The following is a 9,073-nucleotide window of genomic DNA, read 5'->3' as shown; positions in this document are numbered from 1 at the left end:
GAAAAATTCTCAGATCTCTACCAAGAGTTTGGAAGGCCAAAGTAACTGCAATACAAGAAGCAAAGGATCTCAATATACTGCAATTGGAAGAACTTCTAGGATCACTCATGACCTATGAGCTGACTATGAAACAAAACTCAGAAGAGGAGGTTAAGAAAAGGAAGACCATTGCCTTGAAATCCACAGCTCCAAAGCAGAAAACTGCATCAAAGGAGTCCGATGACGAGGAGGAATATGATGAAGAAGGAATGGCAATGCTTGCAAGAAAATTCAGAAAATTTATGAAAGGTAAAAAGAAATTCCATAAAAGAAAACCTTTCGTAAGAGGTAGCTTAAACTGAAAAAAAAAGACAAAAAAAGAAAAGAAAAAAGAAGTGCCAATATGCTATGAGTGTAACAAGCCCGGGCACTTCAAGATAGATTGCCCGGAATTGAAATGGATGACAAGAAAACTTAAAAAGAGGAACCTCATGGCTGAATGGAGTGAAAGCGAAGAGTCAAGTTCGGAAGAGGAAGATCAACAAGAGACAGCTCAAATCTGCTACATGGCCAATGACGATGAGGTAGATTCTGAACTTGAATGTGATTTTTCGGTAGAAGAGTTACATGATGCATTTTTAGAACTGATGGAAGAACACAAGAAGCTAATTCATAAAAATAAAGTTCTAAAAGATGAAAATCAATCTCTTATCAAAGATAAGCTGAGATTATCTAATAACTATGAAACATTAAGTAGGAGGTTCACAAATGAAACCACGAATCTAATTGCTGAAAATATCAAGCTAAAAGAAGATACAGAAAAATACAAATCCTTAGTGGACAAGTTTACACTTAGTTCAACTAAATTAAATATGATTCTTGATAGTCAAAAAGCGGTATATGATAAGGCTGGTTTGGGATATAAAACAAATATGAAGCAAAAATACTTAAAGAACATATTTGTGAAAGCCAAAACTGAAAATATAATTTGTCATTGCTGCAATAAAGTAGGACACAAAGCATATGAATGCAATCTTAGAAAGCCTAGCTGAGGATGATAGTGGTATTTTGATGATTAACAAGCAATAATCAAGAGTATGTTACAAGTTAATTCGATACTTTATTTATAAGTCTGTTACTCTCAGTATATTCGTATAATTATATAAAGATGCATTTCATTGTTTATATGGATGAATCTAACCTTGAGTTGCAGTAAAGTGTGGTTTGAGTCGACCCCAAGGTTGAATGGGTCGACCCCGGTACATCAAGAAAGCATCTGGCACACTTCTGCAAAAATGGCACGGATGAACAGTAGTTGGGTCGACCCAAGGAAAGCATGAGTCGACCCAAACCTCAAGCCTCTCAAGCCTCAAGAAAACAGTTCTCTGGAAATACTGAGAGGGTCGACCCAAGAGGAAGTTGAGTCGACCCAAGCTTGAGTCGACCCAAATACTGAGAGGGTCGACCCAAAGGCAGTGACAGAATACATTGATAGAATAGGTTCTCTGGAAACCCTGAGAGGGTCGACCCAAGTGGAAGTTGAGTCGACCCAACTGAACCTTGAGTCGACCCAAAGAAATATTGAGTCGACCCAAGTGAAGGAAGGCTGAATTGCAAGTTTCTGTGGTTCTGAGAGAGTCAACCCAAGGAAAGGTTGAGTCGACCCAAGTGAAAGTTGGGTCGACCCAAGGAAAGGTTGAGTCGACCCAAGGAAAGGTTGAGTCGACCCAAGCACGGGCAGAAGCATAACGGCTAGTTCTGCAGAAGTACTTTTTGTCCGTCCAACAGTGAGTAACGGCTAGTTTTTGAATTCTAACCATTGGGGCTTGTCCAATAGATGAAGAAAACTATTTAAAGTGGCACTATTCATCAGAGAGAATATCCTTTTGCAAAATATCAAAAAGTACACAAGAAAGACAAAGTGCCCTAGTCTTCTTCATCCAAGTACTTCATTCAAGAGTCAAAAGAAAGTGGTTGAGCAGATTCCAAGAGTCATTAAGAGCTCCATCCATCCTTAAAGAGTGAAGCATCCTTGACAAAGAAGAGAGAAGTCACATCAAGCGATAACTATTCTCTAAACTCTTCTTTGTAGATTATATTGTTATATTTGCTCATCTAGGAGCTTAAATCTTTTTACTTCGTTTATTAAACTCCTTGTAAAGGTTAGTTGGTAAGCCCGCAAAACCAACGATGTAGGTTGATTGGTGAACCCGTAAAACCAATTGTAAAGGTTCGTTGGTGAGCCCGGAAAACCAACATAGGTTCGTTGGTGAGCCCGGAAAACCAACATAGGTTCGTTGGTGAGCCCGTAAAACCAACATAGGTTTTTGGTGAACCCAGAAAACCAAAGTGTAAAGGTTTTTGGATTGTGAGCCCGGAAAACAATCCAACTGTAATCCGCGGGATTATAGTGAATTCCCAAGGGATCGCTTGGAGAGTGGACGTAGGTGCTTAGGAGAGCACCGAACCACTATACTTTTTGTTGTTTGTATTGTGCTTTGTTTAATTCCACTAACTCATCAATTGACATAAGTAAGATAGTTAAAATTAAGAGAAACCAATTCACCCCCCCTCTTGGCTTGTCACCTTGGGCAACACTAGCTATAACAAATTGAGTGATAAAAGTAAGCTAAAGTCCAAGAAAATTTGGATTCCAAAAGGAACATCAAGTACTAACCTTAAAGGACCCAACATGGTTTGGGTACCTAAAGCACATTCTTCACTTTGATTGCAGAAGTGTCTTACAGCTAATAAGAGGGATAAATGATGGTATCTAGATAGTGGCTGTTCAAGACACATGATAGGTGATATAGAACAATTTGTCACTTTGGAATCTAAGGAGGGTAGAGTGGTAACCTATGGGACAATGGAAAAGGACTTATCATTGGAAAGGATAAAATCTATATTACTCCATCCACATTTATAGAAAATATTTTATTAGTTGATAGTCTGAAACATAACTTGCTTAGCATAAGTCAATTTTGTGATAAAGGTCTTAAAGTCACATTTGAAGCTTCAGTATGCATAATTATAAATCCAAAAGATAATAGCATTGTACTTATGGGACATAGGCATGGAAATATTTATATGGTAGATCTTCATGATTTAGGCAAGAAAAATGGATTATACTTAATTACTAATAAAGAAAGAAAAAATGAAACAAGTTGGCTTTGGCACCGTAGACTAGGACATGCTAGTATGGACTTAATATCAAAACTAGTCAAGAAGGATCTAATAAAAGATATGCCGAAATTAATTTTTGAAAAAGGTAAAATCTGTGGACCATGCTCATTGGGAAAGCAAACAAAATCATCTTTCAAATCAAAGAATATAGTATCAACCACTAGGCCCTTTGAACTCATACACATGGATCTATTTGGGCTTACTAGAACTGCAAGTCTAGGAGGAAAAAAGTATGGACTAGTCATAGTAGATGATTTCTCAAGATACACATGGGTTTCATTTCTTGCACATAAGAGTGAAGCATTTTCAGCATTCTTGAAATATTATAAAAATATTATAACTGAAAAGAAGCTCACCTTAATTGCAATTCGAAGTGATCATGAAACTAAATTTGAAAATCAACACTTTGAAGAATTTTGTAATGAAAATGGCATCTCCCATCAATTTTCAGCACCTAGAACGCCTCAACAAAATGGGATTGTTGAAAGAAAAAAATAGGACCTTGGCAGAAATGGCACGCACGATGTTGTGTGAATCAAATCTTTCAAAGTACTTTTAGGCTGAAGCTATAAGTACTGCTTGCCATATTTTAAATCGTGTTTTAAAAAGACCTATAACCAAGAAAACTCCTTATGAACTTTGGAAGAATAGGAAGCCAACTGCTAAATATCTTAGAATATTTGGATGTATATGTTTCATTTTAAACAATGGCAAGAAGGATCTAAGTAAATTTGATGCCAAGTCAGATGAAGGTATCTTTATAGGATACTCTACATCTAGCAGAGCATACAGAGTATTCAACAAAAGAACATTTGTAGTTGAAGAGTCAATTCATATCATTTTTGATGAGTCTGATAGCGAGTCTCCTAGGAGAGAAAATACTTCTGATGATGATGCAGGAATTCTTGATGTTGCCCAAGGTGACAAGCCAAGAGGGGGGGTGAATTGGTTTCTTTTAATTTTAACTATCTTACTTGTGTTAAATGATGAGTTAGTGAACTTAAACAAATCACAATACAAACAACAAGAAGTACAGTGGTTCGGTGCTCTCCTTAGCACCTACGTCCACTCCCCAAGCGACCCCTTGGAAATTCACTATAATCCCGCGGATTACAGTTGGATTGTTTTCCGGGCTCATAATCCAAAAATCTTTACACTTTGGTTTTCCGGGTTCACCAAAAACCTATGTTGGTTTTACGGGCTCACCAACGAACCTATGTTGGTTTTTCGGGCTCTCCAACGAACCTTTACAATTGGTTTTCCGGGTTCACCAATCAACCTATGTTGGTTTTACGGGCTCACCAACGAACCTATACAATTGGTTTTACGGGTTTACCAACAACCTACGTTGGTTTTACGGGCTTACCAACAACCTATGTTGGTTTTACGGGCTCACCAACGAACCTTTACAATTAGTTTAATAAACAAAGAAAGAAGATTTAAACTCCTAGATGAGCAAATATAACAATATAATCTACAAAGAAGAGTTTAGAGAATATTTATCGCTTGATGTGACTTCTCTCTTCTTTGTCAAGGATGCTTCACTCTTCAAGGGTGGATGGAGCTCTTGATGACTCTTTGAATCTGCTCAACTACTTTCTTTTGATTCTTGAATGAAGCACTTAGATGAAGCTTGCCTTGCTAGGGTTCTCTCTTGAATGCACTTGATGTATTTTCCAAAGCTTGCTTTCTCTGATGAATACTCCCTCTTAAATACTTCTCCAACCTCCAAATAGTCCTTCCTGACCGTTGGATTGAAGAAACTAGCCGTTTATAGCCGTTGGGAGTCCAAAAATCACTTCTGCACAACTAGCCGTTATGCTTCTGCCCGTGCTTGGGTCGACCCAAACTTTTCTTGGGTCGACCCAAACCTTGGGTTAGCTCAAACTTTTTCTTGGGTCGGCCCTCTCAGAAAATTCAGAACCTTGAATTTCAGCCTTTCTTCACTTGGGTCGACTCAACCTTTCTTTGGGTCGACTCAAGCTTGGGTCGACTCAACTTCATCTTGGATCGACCCTCTCAGTAAATCCAGAGAACCATTTTTTGAGTTGTTTGAGGATCTTGAAGTTTGGGTCGACTCATGCTTTCCTTGGGTCGACCCAACTCACTGTTCATCTGTGCCATTTTTGCAGAAGTGTGCCAAATGATTTCTTGATGTGCCGGGGTCGACCCAATCATCCTTTGGGTCGACTCAATCCACACTTTGCTGCATCTCAAGGTTAGATTCATTCATATAAACAATGAAATGTATCTATATCAATTTATACAAATATACTGAGAGTAACAGACTTATAAATGAAGTATCGTTTTAACTTATAACATACTCTTGTTAAATGCTTGTTAATCATCAAAATAACACTATCATTCTCAATCTCCCCCTTTTTGATGATTACAAAATAAAGAGTATGAGCCTATTGATACTTATTTTAAAATCAGTTTTTTGAAAGAGCTTAACTTGCTGAAGTTCAGCTTTTCCTATATAAGAGTGAAGTCTCCCCCTATATTATTCAAATGTTGCCAATTTGACTTTTTGAATTGCTCCCCCTCGGATGCATATGCTTTTCTATATGATTTTCAAGTTGTTTTACAAGTTATTTCGTTATTTCTCCTTCTTTCTTTACTTCTCCTCTTATTACTCTATCTTTACTTCTCCCCTATTACTCTTTCTTTACTTCTCCCCATTTTTGTTACTCTATTTACTCTATCTTTACTTCTCCCCTATTACTCTTTCTTTACTTCTCCCCCTTTTTGTTATCATCAAATAGGTACATGGGAAAAGACACAATAAATAACAAACATTCGAACTTCATTGATCAAAATAGGAACATTTTAGTACAATCATGCCAAAAACAAAAGCAAATACAATGTTCCTCAATCAAGGTTCAAAATACATGATCAACACAAAATACATATGAGAACTAGATACATATCCTAGGCTCTAAACAAGATCGTGAGACTCTCCCGGATCGCTTGGCTACGGCTCTCTTGGGTCCCATTTCTCCAAGATATTGAAGTAATCTACTGTTTGGAGATGATTGGAGAAGATTTGAGAGTGGAAAATAGGATTTTCGGAAGAGGACAAAGGGTAAACAGTGCCCTAGATAGCTCACGGGTCCCCCTTTTAACAGTGGGGTCTCGACGTTGGGTCGACTCAAGAATTTTCTTGGGTCGACTCAACGTTGGGTCGACCCTATTCTGGGTTGGGTCGACCCAAGTTCAGAAATTTTTCCTTTCTCTTCCTTTTCGCTTCTAAAAATTTTTCTTGCTTCCAATCCTTACAAATTCTTTCTGGGACAATGATACATGAGTAAGAAATCTATAGATTACAAGTTTGACTCATGTTTCATAGGTTTTTAGAAATGGGAGGAATGTATCATGAGACTGCTTGCTCCCTTTTATATCTCTTCAATAAAAAGGATCACATATGCCTAATTTCCTCCTTAGCGTGCAGAATCTATCTTCACTCAAGGGTTTTGTGAATATGTCGGCTAATTGTTTTTCAGTGCATATATGCTCAATACATATGTTTCTATTTTGCACACGATCCCTAATAAAATGATATCTTATTTCTATGTGTTTGGCTTTAGGAATGAGATATTAAGGATGTAAGCCAGAAGTGATCTCCAAATGTAGATTCCAAAGATAGTTTTGAAATCAAGTGTAGATGGAATATTTTTCAAGTTATTTCAAGGAGTATCAAGAATAATATTCAAAGAAAGCACGAATGAAAATCCAATACCCCTTTTTTTTAATATATTAAGTATATAGCAACATGAGAGCAATCTAATTAATTTTTAGAGTATAGTATAAGAGCAGATAAAGATCAAAACTTATACTCGAAAAACATAAGATTATGTTGAATCCTTAATTCTTAATGACTTCAAAGTTCTTTCATGATATAAAAATATTGGAGCATAGATACCAAAATATGAATTTATGCAATGTAAGATACATAAAATTCAGGGCTTTGAAAGTTCTTTTAAAGCTCTCTTAAAGACTTTCTTTTACTCCTTTAAAGATCATAGCATCAAAATCAATTAAAATGAATTGGCTCAGGATTGAAACACGAAAGTGCAAGCCAATAAGAGCTCATTAGTGGATTCCAAAGTAAATTTTCAATACTAAGACAAATGGAATTTTTTTCACTTAGTTTTCAAAACAAGTGATTTACCAATTAAGTACACATGAAAATCCAACTTTCAAAAGATATTCAATGAAGCACAAAGTCTAATACCAAAATATGCTTAAATTGATATCAGTTTGAAACCAATTTGACATTAAAAGCATGCTAAAAGTCCTTTGCCAAATTTACATAGAGTAATCTTTAATGATTTAGCTTTAAGTCATGTCTCTTTCTTGTATGCAAGGCTCTTGATATCAATTCATGCTTTGTAAGTAAAACAGTTAAATTCAAAAATTAACAAGAATGATCATGAATCAAATATAAAACATTCAAGGTGTATATTTATAAATTTCAATTTCTTAGTCATAGTTTCTCAGCAATGTATACATGAAGCACAATAAATCTTTTTAATATCAAAATAACATCATATGTTTAGAACCATTTGTTTGCAATCAAGATCATTGAAAAACACATCATTTAGACAATTTTAATAAACTTATAAGATAGAAAATGATATGTTTCAGATGCGTATCGAAGCAAACAATCAAGGCATCAAAAGTAATTCTATTTTTCTTAAACCATAGTTTTTATCTAGAAATCATATTGAGTTATTTTCCAAAATGATGCAATCATTGAAGCATATAATGAAAGTTACAAAAATGCAATGATAGAAGCATTTTTAAATTAAGTTTAAGCTTTTATACAAAATCAGATTCTGAATTTCATAAAAATTTTCAAGGAGGCTTTCAGGATTATAATTTGAGATATGCATCTTCTACATTGTAGCTTATCTTAAATTATTAAGATTGAAAACACATATTTCAAGAACATTAGAGCACATCCAGAATCTTTGTAATTCATATTGAATTTTGGTACAAATTGGAGGACATTATGTACTAATGTTAGGCAAGATAAAAGATAAATCGGAATCAATTCATTTTGCCTAATTTGCAAATTCAAATTATTCTTTTCTTTTATTTTTCAAAATATATTCATTAAAACAAAATGATGTTGTTGTTGGTAATAACATGTTTCAATCAAATTTTATAGGCATGAAGCATTACAAGTTATATTTAGGAAAGATCTTTGTTATTTGAATATTGAAAACATATAATTCAAAACATCATGTGACATGCAAAATATATTATGCATTAAAATATTAAGAACAAGCATGTCAAGGATCAAAATCAATTCTTTTCAAATAAACTCTCCCTATTTAAATATAATCTTGTACTGATTTCATCATTAAAGTGTGTTTTCAAGTGATTAAAAAATTTGACTTGATTCTTCTTATATACTTTCATTTACTTTGTCTTTCATTTTTACCTTCTTATGCTCTATACTCTATTTGCTCCCTATCCGGTGGAGTTGGAAGGGGCACGAGGTACTACCACTAGCCTCCCTCTTGTGCCGTCCCTAATATACCCTACACCGAATAGTTGGGTCAAATAGTGCCGGGTACTACCACTAGCCTCTCCATTGGCACCATCCCTATGATGAGCAAAATAGAAATGTTAAAATGTTCACTTCAAACTCTCCCTGTTTAAGTGTAATTAATTATGGATTTTATCCCTTTCACAAGTCTCACAAATATGCCGAATGTATTATGCTTGTTTTTCTTTTCCTTAAGATTGAAGTTTTTTGTCTTTACTTAGATTTTACTTCTCTTGAATAAGATCCATTTTCTTTTCTTTATCTCTCTCTCTTTTTATTATTCTCAAGTAATTTACATGAAAGAGCAGAATAAAGAAATAATCTTATGTATCATATAGATGTATATCATGCAAA

Source organism: Phoenix dactylifera, chromosome 4 (assembly GCF_051530095.1).
Source record: "Phoenix dactylifera cultivar Ajwa chromosome 4, Ajwa_hap1_PhDact_Kaust_v1.1, whole genome shotgun sequence".
NCBI classification, from domain to species: Eukaryota; Viridiplantae; Streptophyta; class Magnoliopsida; order Arecales; family Arecaceae; genus Phoenix; species Phoenix dactylifera.
Note: the sequence above shows the minus strand (reverse complement) of the source record.